Below are 19,177 nucleotides of genomic sequence, written 5' to 3'. Positions count from 1 at the left end.
TTTCCTGTGTGTGCATGTGTTTTGCTTTGTGTGTGGCGTGCATGTGTGTTTTCACGTGTGTGTGTGTGAGCATTCATGTGTACGTATTTTCCAATGTGTGCATGTGTTTTGAAGTCTGGGTGAGCGTGCATGTATGTCTTGCAATGTGTGTGAGTGTGCATGCGCTTGTCTTTTGCAATGTGTGTGAGCATGCATGTGTGCGTATTTTCCAATGTGTGCGTGTCTTTTGCAATGTGTGAGCGTGCATGTGTGTCTTTTGCAAAATGTGTGAGCGTGCATGCGTGCGTATTTTCCAATGTGTGCATGTTTTGCAGTGTGTGTGAGTGTGCATGTGTGTCTTTTGCATTGTGTCTGTGTAAGCGTGCATGTGTGTGTCTTTTCCGATGTGTGCCTCGGCGCGTTCTGTGCAGTGGATACACGTTGCCCCCGGCATGTCCCATGCTGTGGATACATGTTGGCCCCGGTGTGTCCCATGTGATGTAAACTGCATAATTAAAGGGAACCTGTCAGCAGGATTGTGCACAGTAACCTACAGACAGTGTCAGGTTGGTGCTGTTATACTGATCATAATGATACCTGGTGATGAAATCCGTCTTGTGGTTGTTTTTTAATTTTTATTTTCAGTTAATGATATGCTCGTGGTCCAGGGTGGCCTGTGGGGGGTCTTCATGTGGTGCTTAGGTATTCATCAGTATGGCTTCAGTATGGGCTTCTGACAGGTCACTGATCCCTCACTGACCCTCCCCCTATTTTGCATACTGAATATTATATCTTTATATCTATATTGGGGAAAAAAATCCCCTTCTGCATGCAGACGCCGGCGGTGGCGCCTGTGCTGCAGCATGATCGCATAAGCAATGTGTATATAATTTATTTGTTTAAGGTTATCCTGAAATTCATAAAAAAAAAAAAAAATCAGTTTGAAAATGACGCAGCTGCTGCTGTCGGATCATCTTTATATACATCAGTAGCTGCTATTGCGCAGGCACCACCGGCGCCATTTTCAAATTGATTTTTTTTTATGAATTTCAGGATTTACCTTTAACAAATCAGTTATATACACATTATATATGCGATCATGCTGCAGCACAGGTGTCACTGCCTATGCCTGCCTGCAGAAGGGTATTTTTTTTTCCAAGATGGATATATAGATATAATATTCAGTATGCAAAATAGGGGGAGGGTCAGTGAGGGATCAAATGAAGAACCCCCCCCAGAGGCCGGCCCGGAGGATGAGAATATCATTGACTAAAAACTGAAAATAAAGATTAAACAACAACCACAAGACAGATTTCATCACCAGGTATCAGTGTAATCAGTATAACGGCGCCGACCTGACACTGTCTGTAGGTTACTGTGCACAATCCTGCTGACAGGTTCCCTTTAAGTATATAGCAAGGACTTGTGTAAATAGCATACAGTAAGGTGCTGTGTATATGTATAGTTCAGAAATGTGTATACAATATGTTGCTGTGTGTATATTAGATGGTGTTGACTCCATACTATTGTAACAAGGGCCGGGGGGGGTAGTTGTGGCCGAGTTATTTAAAGGCACAGTACTTAGACAGAGTCCACTGAGCACACTATCAGCGAGCACCCCCGGTTCCCCTTTTACATGCAATGCTGATTTGTTTTCTCCAGAGTTACCTTGTTTCCTCCTCCGTCCACGGTAGTCCAGGCGAAGCAGAGTCAGGAGGCAATTGTTATCCAACGGGAAATAACTTTAATATACAGGGATGGAATAGAAAGGATGAACAAAGATGGAATAGAAGTAGTGAACAAGGGTAGAATGGATGTAGAAGAATACAACACTGGATCTCTGATCTCTCCCTGCCCTTTCCACAGCTGCTCTCAGGCCACTTTGGATCTTTGTCCCTTCCTCTGCTCAGTCCTTTATCAGGGAAAACAACCTCTCCCATCCTGGTGGTCTGGCAGTGCCCATCTTGCAAAGTGCCTCTGCCCTGGCCAACAATCCGGGCAGAACTAACAAAGCTACAGCTTCTTTTCACCTTGTGGCTGCTAGCCAAGCCCAGATTCTTAACTATTGCTGTACCTGAACTAGCAACAGTGCATAACAACAGGGCAGATTACAGCAGATAAAGGGGAACACATTACAATGAAAGTGAGTCGCCCGCCAGGGCCGTGGGGTACTCGGTACCGGGTCCGGTGTTTCACAGGGGGATGTCATGATGGTGACCCGGTCTGTGGCCCTGGGTGCCCATGTAAAAGGGAAAGGTCTTTAAAGGGAATAAAGTTTATGTTCGTAACGCCACCTGTGATATTCGGTCAGTGGGGACCGACGCTGTTTTAAGGGGTCCTCTGGGGTGATGTTATGGCAGCTAGATGGTATACCTTCCCACAGGTGAAGTATATCCCCAGGGCTCCTGGTGTCTAGATGGAAGATGGTGAGAGGTGCAATGAAGAACGATGACACAGGTTTGCAGTCTCTTTACCTTGTTTACTCAAGTCATCAGGCAGCCACAGACCAGGGCACCAGATCACAGGGCAGGTAGGATCCAGCCGGCTTGGAGGCAAGTTAGGAGTCCCCTTACCCAGGTTGAAATCAAAGCATTCCTCTCGCGCCGTGGTGTTGTAGTCACTTACTGCCTATGGCTTCAAGTAAGATCCTCACAGGTGTTCTATTGTTCTCTCTGTCCCCATATAGGATAGGACATGACCCATATGACTGGTGACTTGAGGCGGTTTATAGCATGCCCCAGGCTCTAAGGGTGTCACAGTGCCTCCTGGGTACTAAGGCGGACAGGTAACGTGGAGTTCAGCTGTCCTGCCGGTCTCTGATGTAAGTCGTGGAGGGCCTTACGATCCTCAGTGTTCCGGCTACCGGTTTCTGCGCCTCAGAAGGAGGCAGCCTGCTCGGGGCTGGTCTCCCCCTGGTATCCTCTCCTGTGCTTTGCTCTCCTGCACGTTCACTGCAATGTACTCGGCTTTCTGAATGTCTCTTTCCAGGAACTGCTGCACTGCGGCTACACAGCTCCGTAAACCCCCTTTCTGCCTCAGAATGATCCAGTCTATTTCCTGGCAAGACTGACTAACTTTCCCTACAGACTACCATATATATGGGGAGTCACCTAGTTAATAGGATCAAAAGCTCCCCCTGGTGGCCTGGAGTGTGAATGTGTTGCATGCTTGTGTTAACGTTTACAAAACCATTTTTTAGGGACCACATCACATTTGAAGTGACTTTGAGGGGCCCATATGACGTAAAATACCCAAAAGTGACACCATTCTAAAAACAGCACCCCTCAAAAAGTTTATTAACCCTTCAGGTGCTTCACAAGAATTAATGGAATGTGGAAGAAAAAAATTAACATTTCAGTTTTTCAACAAAAATGTTTCTTTATCACCATATTTTCCATTTTCACAAGGTTAACAGAAAAAAATACCCCATTAAATTTGTTGTGCAATTTCTCCTGAGTACGCCGTTACAACAAATGTGGAGGAAAAACATTGTTTGGGTGCACGCCAGGGCTTGAAAAGGAAGGACCGCTTTTTGACTTTTGGAATGCAAAATTGGCTTAAATCAATAGCCGACGCCATGTCGCATTTGGAGAGCCCCTGATGTGCCTAAACAGAAGAAACCCCCCACAAGTGACACCATTTTGGAAACTAGACCCCTCAAGGACTTTATCTAGATATGTGGTGGGCACCTTGAAACCTCATTGGACTTCACAAAATTTTAGAATGTTGAGCTGTGAAAATCAAAAAATATTTTCCCAACAAAAATGTTGCTTCAGCCCCATTTTTTTTAATTTTCACAATGGTAAAAGGAGAAAAGGGATGCCAATATTTGCTGTGAAATTTTTCCAAAGTACGTAGGCACCCCATATTTGTTGAAAAACGACTGCTTGGGCGCTGAAAAGAGAATGAGCTCCATTTTGGCTGCAATAGGTTGCGAATACATGTCACATTTGATGTGCCCCTTACATGCCAAAACAGCAGAAACCCCAACACCTCAGCTGCAGGCTGAGTCTAACAAGCCACCATCACTGGCAGACCGGGAAGTCATCACGTGACCTCCGGCTGCTTGGACAATGTGGGATCCCCCGTGATGTGATCAGATCTCATCATTGGCGGCATCGGAGAGGAGAATACAGCAGTGCTCTCCCCCTGCTATCTTTTTTTAGTTGCCCACAGTTTCAGTTTGTTTGGATGTTTTTGAATCCTCTCTCTCTCTTCTCTAGTATTAGATATCCCTCCTAGCTTTGTGTTATCAGCAAATTTTAATCAGGGTACCCTCAATTCCTTCATCTAAATCATTGATAAATGTAAAACAACACAGGGCCCAGGAAAGAGCCCTCTGGTACCCCTTTTGAGACATTCAACTGGATTTGCAGCCATTTACAATCACTCTTTGGGTCCAATCACTAAGCCAGTTATGAATTCACCTAACAGTTGCCTTGCCCATCCCATACTTGGTCATTTTTTCATTAAGGATGGTTTGTCATGCTTTGTCAAATTATTTGTAGAAGTTAAGATACATTTTATCTACTACATTTTCCTGGTTAACAGTCAGTGATTCCATCATAGAAAGAAATTAAGTTAGTCTGACATGACTTAATAGTTACAAACCCATGCTGGCTCTGGTTAATCACTTCATTCTTATCCAGGTACTTACATAAATGTTGTTTAATTTGTTCAAAGATCTTTCCTGGTATAGAAGTAAGGCTCATAGATGTACAGCTCCCTGTGTCCACTTTCTTCCCCTTTTTGAAGATAGGGACAACATTCACTCTTCTCCAATCTTCTGGGACTTCTCCTGTTCTCCAAGAATTTTCAAAGATTATGGAGAGTGGTTCAGTAATTTCCTCTGCTATCTCCTTTAGGACCATAGGATGTAATTCATCTGGACCTGGAGACTTGAATTAATTTATGTTAGGTAAGTATTCCCTCACTATCTCTCTGTTTATGGATAGTGTGGATTCTTGTATTCATTCACTAGTACAGTGAAGATCAGTTGACGTTGCATTTATTTTCTGAGAGAAAACAGATGCAGAATAGGAATTTAAAGGAAATCTGACACCATATAAATTATTAATATGGGCATACAAGTTACAAAATGCTGAAAAAAATCCTACTGTATGCCTCATATCAGATGCCTTGTTGGTGAGAATTAATCTTTTATCACTTCGTATAAATTACCTCTTCCAGGCTATGGGGAGGATGCTTTAATAGTTTAGATAGGTCAAATGACAGATTCCTTTAAAAGTTTGGTCTTGTCAACATCATTTTTTACCACTTCACCATGTTCATACTGTAAAAATCCTACAGCATCTTTGACTTTTCTTTTACTTTGACATGCCCACCCAAAATCCGTTTTTATTGTTTTTGACGTCTCTTGCAAGCCTTAATTCATTATCAGCTTTAGATAATCTGATGTGTGCCTTTCAGGTTCTGCACACTGCATTATATTCTTCTTTAGATATGCCTCCCATTTGATAAACATTAATTTCTTCCTTTTTAGCATATGTTTTAGTTCTGTGTTCATCCATCCTGGTTTCCTTAAATGCTTCCTATTGTTCCCTCTTTTAGGGATTGTTGATGATTGTGCTTTGAGAATCTAATTTTTCAAAAATTCCCATCTTCCTGGACATTTCTGTCCTTAAGGACATCCAGCCATTGGATTCCTCCTGAACTCTCTTATAAGTGTAACCATTACTCTTTCAGGCCTTGCCTCAAGTGATCACCACTGCCCCATCTTCATATGGGGAGATATTTTTGGGGTCAAAGAATTATACATAAAAACTGACCTGCTTACAGGTTATATCTAACATGCATGACCACCTTCATGTACCTCATCCAGAAATGAGTAAATTTGTCTGCCATTGTGGAAGGCACTAAAAAATTCTCATGATGCAGAAATTATTTTAATACTGTTTTTTTTTTAATATTGATAATATATATTTTAAAATGTAAGATTTCCATAAAATATGGTGGGCAGTAAAATGCTATTTCCCATAAGAATTGAGTGTTTACTGTTAAAATAACAGTTTCCAATGTTATTACAGAACGTGGTCAGTTTATGTTTTTAGCACCATCAGAAACAGGCAGTTGTTTTATTACCAGTTAACGTGAGATATTTGTATTCTTCCCATTTATTGCCTTTCAAGCAGGGCTATTTGTCATTTTTATATCAATTACAAATGATCTTGTTCCGTCTCTCAACCCTCTGGCTATCTGTTATACATCTGCAGTCCTAAATAATAAAATTAGTAATAAACAATTTTTCCAGAAATCATGTGTAAAATAGCTGCCTTCATTTAATGAGATCATAAAGCCAAATCATAAATGAGCACAATTCTTCAAAAATACAATGAATATTACAAGCAGAATGTCAGATAGGAGGGATACTTGTTGTTTATGGTTCATTTTATTAGAAAAATGTGTTTTGAGTTCTACCAGAACTTTACACTTGATTGATAGAGCTTTTGTGTTCTATTTATTGAGGGGCTAAAAATGATAACAAAGAGCCCTCATGCAAAGCTTGATACTGTTCTGATCCATAGTCCCTTAACTCATAGCGCCATTGGCGCGAAGAAAGATTGTACACCAGAACAACTTTTCCAGCTGATTTACTAAAAGAGATGAACAATCTGTCTTTGTCCTCGTATCAGGTTTTTCTACTCTGCACTGGTGATGAGCGAGTATGCTTGTTACACGAGTTTCTCCGAACATGCTCGGGTGGTCTTCGAGTATTTTGGCGTGCTCGGAGATTTAGTTTGTCGGCGTAGCTGCATGATTTGTGGCTGCTAGCCAGCCTCAGTACATGTGGGGATTCCCTAACAAACAGGCAATCCCCACATGTATTCAAACTGTCTAGCAGCCGCAAATCATGCAGCTGCGTCAACATAAATTAAATCTTTGAGCATGCACAGAGAAACTGGTGTAATGAGCATACTCGCTCATCACTACTCTTCACTAGGGTTGAGCGAAATGGATCAGACAAATTCAAAACTCGCCAACATTCAGCAAAGTCGGGTTTCATGAAACCCGACCCGATCCTAGTGTGGGATCAGCCATGAGGTCGCCGATCTGCGCGCAAGTCGCGTTTCGTATGACGCTTTCAGCGCCATTTTTCAACCAATGAAGAAGGACGCAGAGTGTGGGCAGCGTGATGACATAGGTCTTGGTCCCCACCATCTTAGAGAAGGGCATGGCAGTGATTGGCTTGATTTCTGCGGCGTCACAGGGGCTATAAAAGGGCGTGCACGCCGACCGCCATCTTACTTCTGCCGATCTTAGCATAGGGAGAGGTTGCTGCAGCTTCATCAGAAGAAGGGATATAGTTAGGGAGGGAAGATTAACCCCCAAACCGCTTGTGCTGTTGCAATTTCCACTGTCCAACACCACCTTTTTTTTGCAGGGACAGTGGAGGCTATATCTTTGTCCATCAGCTCTGTAGCTTATAGGGCTGCCTTATAAGGCTCCCTGATAGCTGCATTGCTGTTTGCACGCTGCTGTGCAAACCAACTGCTTTTTTAAAAGCAAAAATCCTGTTGCTCTTTTCTGCACAGTTATCTTGTTTATTTGTCCACACTTTTGTGTGCAGCAGTCCTTTTTATTGCTGCCAAACTTGTCCTGAGATCATTGTAGGGAGATTGAAATTGTACTACAGTCCTTGTATTTTTTCATATATCTTCCAGCCACTTTCTGCCACTTACATAACGTGTGATGTGTTATACACTGGGCCTGAATTTTGGTTCAGCCTCCAAAAAAAAGTGAGATTCAAATTCTCACAAAGTGGATATACTTCAGTCCTGTTAGTTTGTCGTATATCAGCCAGCCACTTTCTGCCACTTACATTGTGTTGTTTTATGTTTTAACCATCATTAAAATTAACCAATCATGGATTTCAAATTATTTTGCACCACCTTCCCCTGCAGACATGTAGCTTGCCTGAAAAATGTCTTGCTTTTGGCCTCCTCTTACTGACTTCTCCGATTCCTCCATTTGCAGCTGCTGAATGTCCACCATAGGCCATTTTTATACCTCCCTAAATGGGCTGACTCCCCCGACAGGGCCGTGGTCACCACCTGGCGCAAGCACCCGTGCGAGTGCCGTTTGCCTGGACAGGTGGGTGGGCCCACTATTGGGCGACGGCACTGGCACAGGGTCCCTCATAGTACAATGAAGTGTCTCTGATGGTGGTGGTACACAACCAACGTCAGACACACCGTCGTAATATGAGGGGCCCTGTGCCAGTACCGCCGCCCACGAGAGAGTGTTCCCCCAGCTCGAACAGTGCTCTACCACTTGCAATACTTACCTCTCCCTGCTCAACCACTGTGTAGTCTGTGCTGTTAAATCCTTCAATGGCACTGCCAATACAAATTTGTTGAAATGATAGATGACAGTTAAAATATACAGGGGCCCTGGCCTCCATTTAGACCAGTTAATACTTTGCACCTACTACCACTGTCTGCTACTCAGCAGAGGAGCCCACCCCTGTACCTAGCTATGCCACCTGTTTATTTATGAACAATTTTTTGGCAGACATTTAGCCCACTTTATTATTTGGGCCTACTAACTGTGTCTGCCACTCATTACAGTTTTCCTCCACTGAACAAAGCAATGCCGCCTGTTTAATCCTGTTACCACATTTGAACTGCATTTAGCCTACTTTATTATTTGGGCCTACTAACTGTATCTGCCACTCATTACAGTTTTCCTCCACTGAACAAAGCAATGCCACCTGTTTAGTCCTGTTACCACATTTGAACTGCATTTAGCCTACTTTATTATTTGTGCCTATATCTGTGTTTCCTCCTCATCCTGCCCATTGCCCAGCCACTGCTAGACGAGTCTGCTGGTACATTGACCCAGACCACTACATTCCCCTTGCACTCTACACAGCCGGAATCTGACCCTGCTGAAAGTCATGTTCCCCTTCCCACAAACTATACCACCTTACACGGGGACAAAGAGGAAGGTGCAGATGAAAGTGCAGGTTCCTTCATCAGGTGGGGGGGCATACTCATTGGCGACGTCACTGGCACAGGGCCCCTCATAGTATACAAAAGTGTCTCTGCCAGTGGGAGGCGCCACCCGCCGTCAAACACACCGCCGTACTATGAGGGGCTCTGTGCCAGTGCCAACGAGTGGGCCCCCCTGCTTGCTCAGGATCACAGCACTTGCAAAGTTGAAATACTTACCTCTCCCTGCTCCACCGCCGTGACGTATTCCGCATTTCCTGGGCCCACAAAAATCTTGAGACAGCCCTACCCCCCACAACTTTAGCCAAATGACCCCTAGTTTTCAATGCCTAACTATTATTATAAAGTAAATTAAGATTGACAAGCTTAAGTAATAAGAATTGATGTTTTTGGCATTAAAATGGGCACTGTAGGTGTTTTCCTGTCCTCCACTCACTGCCGACTTTGATTCCCCATTGACTTTGATTCCCCATTGACTTGCATTGGGTTTTGTGTTTCAGTCAGCCCCCGACTTTTCGCAATAATCGGCCGATTTCACCAGACCCGACTTTTGACAAAGTCGGGTTTCGCGAAACCCGACTCGATCCGAAAAAAGTAAAAGTCGCTCAACTCTACTCTTCACCAGTGTTAGTGGGAGAAGTGTGTATAAAAACAATTGTTCTATTCTGTATCCATGTCTGTGGGGATAATGTGCCTAAATTTTTTCTACTCTGTACCTGTGTCTGTAGGAATAATGTGCCTAATTTTTTTTCTACTCAGCATCGGTGTCTGTGAGAGTAGTATGCCTAAAAACAAATTGTTCTACTCTGCTTCTGTGTCTGTTGGAGTAGTGTAGTAGTTTTTTCTACTGTGCTTGCATGTCTGTGGGAGAAGTGTGCTTTACCAATTTGTTTTACTCTGCATCCATGTCTGTGGGTGTAGTGTGCCTAACCAATTTTTTTCTACTCTGCACCAGTGTCTGTGGGAGTAGTGTGCGTAAAAGCAAATTGTTCTACTCTGCACCTGTGACTGTGGGAGTAGTGTGCCAAACCAAATTTTTGTACTCTGCATCCATGTCTGTGGGAGTAGTGTGCCTAACCAAATTTTTCTACTCAGCACCAGTGTCTGTTTGAGCAGTAGTGTGCCTAACCAATTTTTTCAACTCTGCACGCATGTGTGGGAGTAGTGTGCGTAAGAAAAATTGTGCTACGTTGCACCTGTTTCTGTGGGAGTAGTGTGCATAAAAACAAATTGCTCTACTCTGCACACATGCTTGCAGGAATAGTGTGCCTAAAAAAAAAAACTACTCAGCACTCATGTCTGTGGGAGTAGTGTGCTTAACCAATTTTTTTTTTTACTCTGTATCAGTGTCTGTGGAAGAAGTGTGCATAAAAACAAATTGTCCTACTCTGCAACCATGTCTGTGGGAGTAGTGTGCGTAAAAAAAAGTTCTACTCTGCATCGGTGTCTGTGGGAGTAGTGTGTTTAATAAAACACGAATACTAATTGCAGCATCTTTCTGCAGTGTGCAGAACAGCAGGGACGGCATTGGTGAGGAGTGGGTGGAAGATGATGTGGGGGATGATAAAGTCCTAAACCCCGCTTGGAGTGAAGACCATCCTAGTGACATGCGAAGGAAGAGGAGATGGTAACGCTACCCCAGCAGCAGAGCAAAAGAGGGAGCAGTGTGCAAAAACACAGTGGTGGTCCCTAACTAGTGCGTCACAGGCTACTGCCCATCACGCCAATGAAATGAGCACAACCAAAACTGCTCAAAGGAGCTACCTAGTGTGGCATTTCTTCAGGCAATGTGCTGACAACAAGTGACAGATGGCTTGCACGTCGTACCATCAGAGCCTGAAGCGGAGCATAAATGTTCTGAACCTGAGCACCACTTGCATGATGAAGTATCTGAATTCCAAGTACGAGATGTAGTGGAGGAAACACTCCTGCTCCCTTGTATGGAGAAATTGCACAACTAAAAGACTACTAACTCATAAAAAAATTAAAAACAAACAAAATTTTAGTGGTAAAAATGAACTTATTCTTTCTTCATGACCAATTGGTGTAGTTTGCAAAGTGGCAACATTTACAGAAGGTTCTGGTACCTCAGGGGCTCTGCCAATGTCACCCCTAAACCATTCTAGCCAAATCTGCACTCCAACATGGCGCTCCTTGCTTTCTTAGCTTTGAATTGTGTCTGAAAAATAGTTTTCGACCACATATGGGATATTGGCGTACTCATGAAAAATTATGTAACAAATGTTAATGTTTGTTTTCTCCTATTACCCCTTCTGAAAATTAAAAACTTTGGGGCATTGCAACATTTTAGTGAAAAAAAAAATTGTAATTTTTCATTTACTCATCCCATTATTATACAATTCTGTGAATCACCTGAGGTTTGAAAATGCTCATTACACCTCTAGACGAGCTCATCCACAGGTGAAGTTACTTGTGGGTTTTTTCACCATTTAGGAACACTCACAAACTTTGCAAACTTGACATGGTGTCCTCTATTGATTCCTGCCAACTATGCGTTCAAAATGTCAGATAGTGCTCTTTCTCTTATAAGCCCTGCCGTTCACCCAAGCAGTATTTTTTCACCACATATTGAGTATCAGTGTACTCAGGAGAATTTGCTCAACAAATGTTAATGTGAATGCAGTATCCATCCGTCCTAGCCTCCTGATGAGCCATATTGGTGAAACGCGTCGGGGCGTTTATATATATCAAAAATGATAAGTACCTGGCTATTATAACTGCTATACAAATTTATCATAGGATGGGGTTACAATTGTATATCAAAGTTGTACCCATATCTCCTGCCTGATATTTCAGTGCCGTGGCCATAACTGCTGACTGGGGCCACATTGTGCGTAAAAATATCTTTGTTAAGTAGCACATGTAGGGCCAGCCCTTAGGGCTAGCCGACGTGGAGTGGGGGCGCCATATCCGCTTCACAGTAGGGTGCCAACCTCCACTGCCAGGCAGGAGTCAGTTTGGCAGGGAGCAGTTAGAGCGAGGTACTTGGTGTATGGTTAGTACTGTTTTTTGCACTTTTTGCACTTTAGGGCATGGTGTTTTGCACCTTCATCACATGGGTGACCTACTGCCATCATTGTCCTGTACTATTAGTCAACAAGACTTTCTTCTGTCTATCCCTGTCAGTATGTTGGCATAAATGTATCACATTGCGTAGTTGACAGGTAGGAGATATAGTGGACAGTCGACGTCGAGTGGGGGCGCCTATCTCGATATATGTTTAGGGTGCCAACCTCCGCTGCAAGGTAGGGCAATTCAGGATATATAGTGCAAGGGGCAGTTTTAGTCTGACACGGTTGCTTGTATGTTGATTGTTGTTGTTCTAGGTTTTAATGATAAAAATAAAAATTGTTTTTTTCCAGTATCCTAACATATAAGGTTGTTTTGGATTTTGCTTAGTTTTTGGACCTTATTTGAACATTCTACTTAGTTTTTCAACAAATGTTAAGGTACATTTTCTCCTGTTATCCTTGTGAAAATAAAAAAAATTGGGACTAAAACAACATTTTAGGGGGGAAAAAGGGATTTTTTAATTTTCATGGCTCAACAACATAAAATTCTGTGCAGCACCTGGGGGTTCAAAGTGCTCAACACACATCTAAAAAAATACCCCGAGGGGTCTAGTTTCTAAAATGGGGTCATTTATGGGGGGTTTCCACTGCTTAGGAACATCAGGGACTCTAAAAACTCGATATGGTTTTCTCCATACATTTCAGCCAATTTTACGTTCTAAAAGTCAAATAGTGATCCTTCCCTTTCGAGCCTTGCCTGACAAACAGTAGTTTCCATCACATAAGGGGTATCGGTGTGTTTAAGAGAATTGCACAACAAATTTTGGAGTCAATTTTCTCCTGCTTACCCTTGCGAAAATGAAAATTTGGGGCTAAATCAATATTTTTCTGGGAAAAAGTAAAATGTTACATTTTTCCTTCCACATTGCTTTAAATCCTGTGAAGCATCTAAATGTTTAATACATTTCTTGAATGTGGTTTTGAACACTTTCAGAGGTGTCACTTTTGGGTATTTTCTGTGATATAGGCACCTCAAATCACTTCAAATGTGATGTGATCCCTAAATAAATTGTTTTAGTAAATTTGCTGAAAAATGAGAAAATGCTGATAAATTTTTAACCTTTCTAACAAAAAAGAATTATGTTTAAAAAATGGTGCTGCTGTAAAGTAGATATATGGGAAATGTTATCTAACTACTTTGTTTGATAGAACTCTGTTTTAAGGGCACAAAAATTGAAAGTTTGAAAATTTGCTAAATTTTAAACATTTTTGACAAAATTCCGATATTTTCACAAGAGCAAAAAATTGAGACCTAAATTTACCAAAAACATAAAATAAAATGATTCACGAAAAAAGGCTTTCAAGATCACTGGGATTTGTTGAAGCATTCCAGAGTTATTACCACATAGATTGAAACTGGTCAGAAGTGTAAAATTTGGCCTGATCAGGAAGGTGAAAACAGGTTGGGTAGTGAAGGGTTTTAACCAGGTAGCTTTCTGCCTTCAATGCATCTGACATTAACAGTTGAGGAATATTGGTTGTTCTCATACTTATATAATGAAAATAAATTACATATGAAATAAGAAAAAGCATAATAAAAATGTTATAAAAATATAATAAAATGAACATAAAATAAAAAATGTCAAAATCAAGTTTTCGTGCACAGTTTTGACTAATAAATGATTTATACTATTGCACAAAAGACGCTTAGAGTGATTTAGTGAATTAAAATTTCACTAGCTATTTTTCAGAAAATAAAGCAATTACGGTACCCGATTGGTCGCCATTAAGAACTATGCTCTTTTTCCTATGCACAAGATATGATAAATTTTCTTAATTCTCCATAGCTGGAAACAGTCAATAAAAAGCAAAATTGTAACAGTATATTCATAGAACATTCTGAAATTGTGTCAAATTACAAGTAATGTGCTTAATTTGCTTTCAAAAATTGCCTTCTTGTTCTGCTAAACTATTCTAATTAATGCAAATTGTGGTTGATTCATTTAAAGCTAAATATTGTATTCCCTGGTCCCAGCATTGCCCTATCAGAAATTAATAATTTATCATTATTTGCTGGCTTCAAACTGGATCAGAAAGTGATTGCGCTTTCCATTGCTTTCTTTGCAAAAAATACTTTTAGCAACTCATAAATGTTTCATGAAGCTTTTTCAATGCCAGGAAGATGGCACCATAAATTGTAAAATCAAGCGCTGCCAGTTGTTTCTGCTTCCAGAGGCTTTTTTAAGCAAACACCAACATTCCCTCCTATGGGCACGCTTTACCCGGTCATTCTGCTCGATTGCACGGCAGGTTTTGCATTTTGGGGAAGGTTGGAACAGATTCCGAGCTCGCACAGTTTTTGGCTTGTGTGTTTTAAAACGTCTGCAGCTGTTCTGCTCTGAATGATGATGTCCCAATGAAATCTTAAGTAGCATTAAACACTAGTTAATACCTCTTTGGAGTCATATAACATTACAATAGACGTTCTGTTCTAAAAATAATTTGCAAGGAAATGGTTGTGAAAGTGGAAAATGTTTGCAAAACAAAAGCTGAATAAATCGTAATGCTAGGGCTATACAACGGCATCATGTGTTGGGTCTTATTGCGGCCTCACGTTATAATCGTCAATGGGGTTGAATTGGGACCTGTGATCTACCACGATGCAACCATTAAAAAAAAATCTAATCTTGTTGGATTTTTGGCTGCAGGTCGTAAGTGTCGTATGACTTTGCCACAAAAGGTTTCAATTTGCAACTCACATGAGACTTGTCTGCAATATGGCATTTTTTTTTATAGCCGGCTGTAAAATAATAGTAGGACTGGGAATTGCTGTTGCGCGATCAGTCATAGAGACGTGTAGTACAACATGAAGATCTCAGATTTACATTGCGACATCACATCTAATGTGGAGTTGCATTCTTTATGACCCACAACCAACTGCGTTGCAAGCTGCTAAAAGTTTTTAGGCGTATGTCAGAAATTATCCATGGCTTTAGCTCCACAGACATTAACGTAAGTTGCAAGCCACTGTAACTCGCATGAAACCTGTTTTTTTTTTTTTTTTACAGTTGAATCACATCTAATATAATTTGGCATCAGTACGCTGCACAAAAGTGTTTGGTTGCCTGAAGTTTCAAAAAATTGCAGTCATGGGACAAATACTGTCTAACAGCCCAAACCTTATTGGACTTCCATACTAAGGCCACTCCTACTGGTTGGGAGTATGTGTAACCAATAGATACCCTCTGGCCCTGGGTCTGAAACCCGCAAATCCCCTCAGAGCACAGTGTGTGTGCTTGGGGGATTCATAAGTCTGCAGTTATACAGAGTGACTGCAGACTTATTGATTTGGACTGGATGTTCTACATATGCCACGTACGTGCCATATAGTACTGGTGCCTTCTTATGTAATAACGTGGCTGTGGGGCCTTCAATCCCAAAGATTTGGGTGCAATTCTTACCTCTAATCCCACCCTCGCTATAGCTCTGAATAAAAGAACATACTGCGGGCTTGCATTTAGATTTGAAAATGAGATTATAAATATATATATATATATATATATATATATATATATATATATATATATATATATATATATATATAATGAGGGATATATACAGTATATATTTTTTTCATCAGATCCAGGTTCTCTTGCCTTGTCCATAAAGAGCCAGCTCAATGGGAAGCATAAAATCTGCACTACCAATACATGTGACCTGCCAGTTATCAGATACCCTGCTGGCTTAGTGTGCTGACCAAAAGAAGAGATGGAAGCTGCAGATGTGAAGACACGAAAGCTCCTCCCAATACATGGAGGTCTCCACCCTAAGTCTAATACCCAAATTATATACCACCAGAAGGGAGGGTGGTCGAGGCTTGATAAACATTTAAGCCACCATCACCGATGAAATAAGGAGTATCCAGGAATGCATGAAAAATGGCACCAAAAGATGAGATGCTGAGAGAAAGCCTAAGGTAGCAACAACAACAGATCTGGAAGAAAGAATGACATGGAAAAATCCTACCAATGGCTGGAGAAAGCTGGACAGCACAGAGGACCTAATCATCAATCATCAAAGCGGCACAAGAGCAAGCATTAAGTACCAGATCCATAGAAGCAGGAATCTACCGCACAATAACCAAGATGCAGACTATGCAAAGAAACCTCAGGAACTGTCCAACACATAGCGGCAGGATGCAAAGTGCAAGCAGGAACAGCGTATACCGAACGCCACAACCAAGTAGCGGGAATTGTATACAGGAACATCTGCACGGCATATGGGCTAAGTCCCCCTAAGTCCAAGTGGAAGACCCCAGAAAAAGTGGTGGAGAATGAAAAGACTAAAATCCTGTGGGACTTCAAGATCCAGACGGATAAGCAGGTGTTGGCTAACCAACCAGACATTGAGATAGTAGACAAGGATAAGAAGACAGCAATGATAATAGATGTGGCAGTGCCAAGTGACAGCAACATCAGAGAGAAGGAATATGAGAAGCTGGAGAAATGCCAGGGCCTCAAAGGAGAACTGGACAAGATGTTGAAAGGTGAAGGCAACAGTGATTCCAGTGGTGATAGGGCCACTTGGAGCAGTGACCTATAAGATGGGAAAATGGCTACAATAGATCCCAGGAGCAACTTCTGAACTCTCTGTCCAGAAAAGCGCAATGCTGGGAACAACTAAGATCCTGCGCAGAACTCTAAAACTCCCAGGCCTCTGGTAAAGGACCCGAGAATGAGAAAGTACAAAAAAAGACCACCCCAATTGGGGGTTAGCAGGAAGTTTTGTATGTATACAAACACATTTGTTTCCTGAAAAAAGAATCCTCCACACCACACTATTGAATAGACATGCACCCGCCATTAATATATAATATGCCAATGTGCAGCCCACCATTCAAAATATAAATTATTAACCCACCACTGTGCCCCCCACTAACTATAATTAGTTACTTTTCCAGCCCAATAAGATTAATTAATTATTCCCTGTCCTGTTTCCACAATTCATTACGGGTCACTCCCCTGCGTCCTCAACACCTCCACTATGCTTCTCCTGCTCCCCCAATTAATTATAATCACCTACCCCCAATTCAGTATGCAATGTCTTTGTTTACACCCCCACTCCCAATTCATTATAATGTAAGATCTTCTCACCAATTCCCAACCCCAGTTCATAATATACTGTGCTCTCACCCATCCCAATTCATTATAACATACTGTGCTCTCTTCCTTTCCATCCTAATTAATTATAAGATACTGTCCTCTAACCCATCCCCCATTCCAATACATTATAAGATACTGTGTTCTATCCCATCCACATGCCAATTCTTTATAACATACTGTGCTCCCACCCATCCCCCATCCCAATTCATTATAACATATTGTGTTAGTTAGGTCTAAGAATAAAATCACAATATTTGTTTATGGTCTGAGTGAAACTTTTTTTGGAGAGTAAAATCACAATTGAACTTTTATTCATCATTGTAATGAAATTATATTGACACACTTTGGGATCAAATGAATCATTGAGATTTGATCCAATTTTTTAGCGTTCATCTTCACAGATGGCTCATCCAATATGCACTGTACAATTCCAGTGTGTAAGTAAACATTCTGTGCTGCTCATGGGGAGAAGTCATATACGGAGGGCACAATTCAAATATGCAGGGAAATAATCCAAATGTCATAATGACAGGAGATTACTTTTGAGGATTTTTTGTTTACTTATTTTTTTCTACTAACAAAAAGTTTTCAGTCATGAAAAACACATTTATAATAAAATAAAACCCCTTAAAACTCATATTTCTCCAACACTAAGGGTACTGTCTCACAGTGGCACTTTTGTCGCTACGACGGTACGATCCGTGACGTTCCAGCGATATCCATACGATATCGCTGTGTCTGACACGCAGCAGCGATCAGGGACCCCGCTGAGAATCGTACGTCGTAGCAGATCGTTTGGAACTTTCTTTCGTCGCTGGATCTCCCGCTGTCATCGTTGGATCGGTGTGTGTGACACCGATCCAGTGATGCGTTCGCTTGTAACCAGGGTAAACATCGGGTTACTAAGCGCAGGGCCGCGCTTAGTAACCCGATGTTTACCCTGGTTACCATCGTAAAAGTAAAAAAAAAAAAAACACTACATACTCACATTCCGGTGTCCGTCAGGTCCCTTGCCGTCTGCTTCCCGCTCTGACTGACTGCCGGCCGTAAAGTAAGAGCAGAGCACAGCGGTGACATCACCGCTCTGCTGTTACGGCCGGCGCTCAGTCAGTGCAGGAAGCGGACGCCGGGGGACGCGAATGTGAGTATGTACTGTTTGTTATTTTACATTTTACACTGGTAATCAGGGTAAACATCGGGTTACTAAGCGCGGCCCTGCGCTTAGCAACCCGATGTTTACTCTGGTTACCCGGGGCCTTCGGCATCGTTGGTCGCTGGAGAGCTGTCTGTGTGACAGCTCTCCAGCGACCACACAACGACTTTCCAACGATCACGGCCAGGTCGTATCGCTGGTCGTGATCGTTGGAAAGTTGCAGAGTGTGACAGTACCCTAACCCCATAGTCAGATTATACATAAAGAGACAGCCATAATAAAGTCCTTTATTTGAAATAAAAAAACAGACCATTTTACTTTATTATTTAAAATTAAAAAACAAAGTTTACTCCCCTTATGCCTATTCCATTGATGCAACAATGTTGAGTGGGTTGGCGGCACCTTCAATCAGCAGAGACAAGTGGACAATCAGACCTTTTGTTGTACTGTAGCGACCAAACGTTTTGCATTTTTTTAAAGTGTGATTCCTTCTGTCTTGTTATTGTGTTGCCATTTTCCTGGTGATTTTAGTAAACCAAAAGCAAATGGTTTTCAGCTATAAGGATGAAAATTATGTTTGACCTTGTTTTATCCCTATATCTGTTAGTTTTCAACAGTTGCTGGGCCAAATGTTTTGCATAGTTTGTCATGGGTAGTCGAATTTTGCCTAAAATTTTTATTATTTTTCTTTTCTTCTCGGTTAAAATATGGCATCGAGAAAGCCAAATTTTTCATCAGATGTCAGGAAGCTTATTATTTTGAGAGTGAAGTCAGACAAAAGCCAAAAAGAGGGAACTGTGGAATTCAGCTGCTCTCAGAGTCAAGTGTCACATATACTGTAATAAAGAAAGAAAAAGAAAGTTATGGAACAGCTGATAA

This window comes from Ranitomeya variabilis, chromosome 1 (assembly GCF_051348905.1).
Source record: "Ranitomeya variabilis isolate aRanVar5 chromosome 1, aRanVar5.hap1, whole genome shotgun sequence".
Classification (NCBI taxonomy): domain Eukaryota; kingdom Metazoa; phylum Chordata; class Amphibia; order Anura; family Dendrobatidae; genus Ranitomeya; species Ranitomeya variabilis.
Note: the sequence above shows the minus strand (reverse complement) of the source record.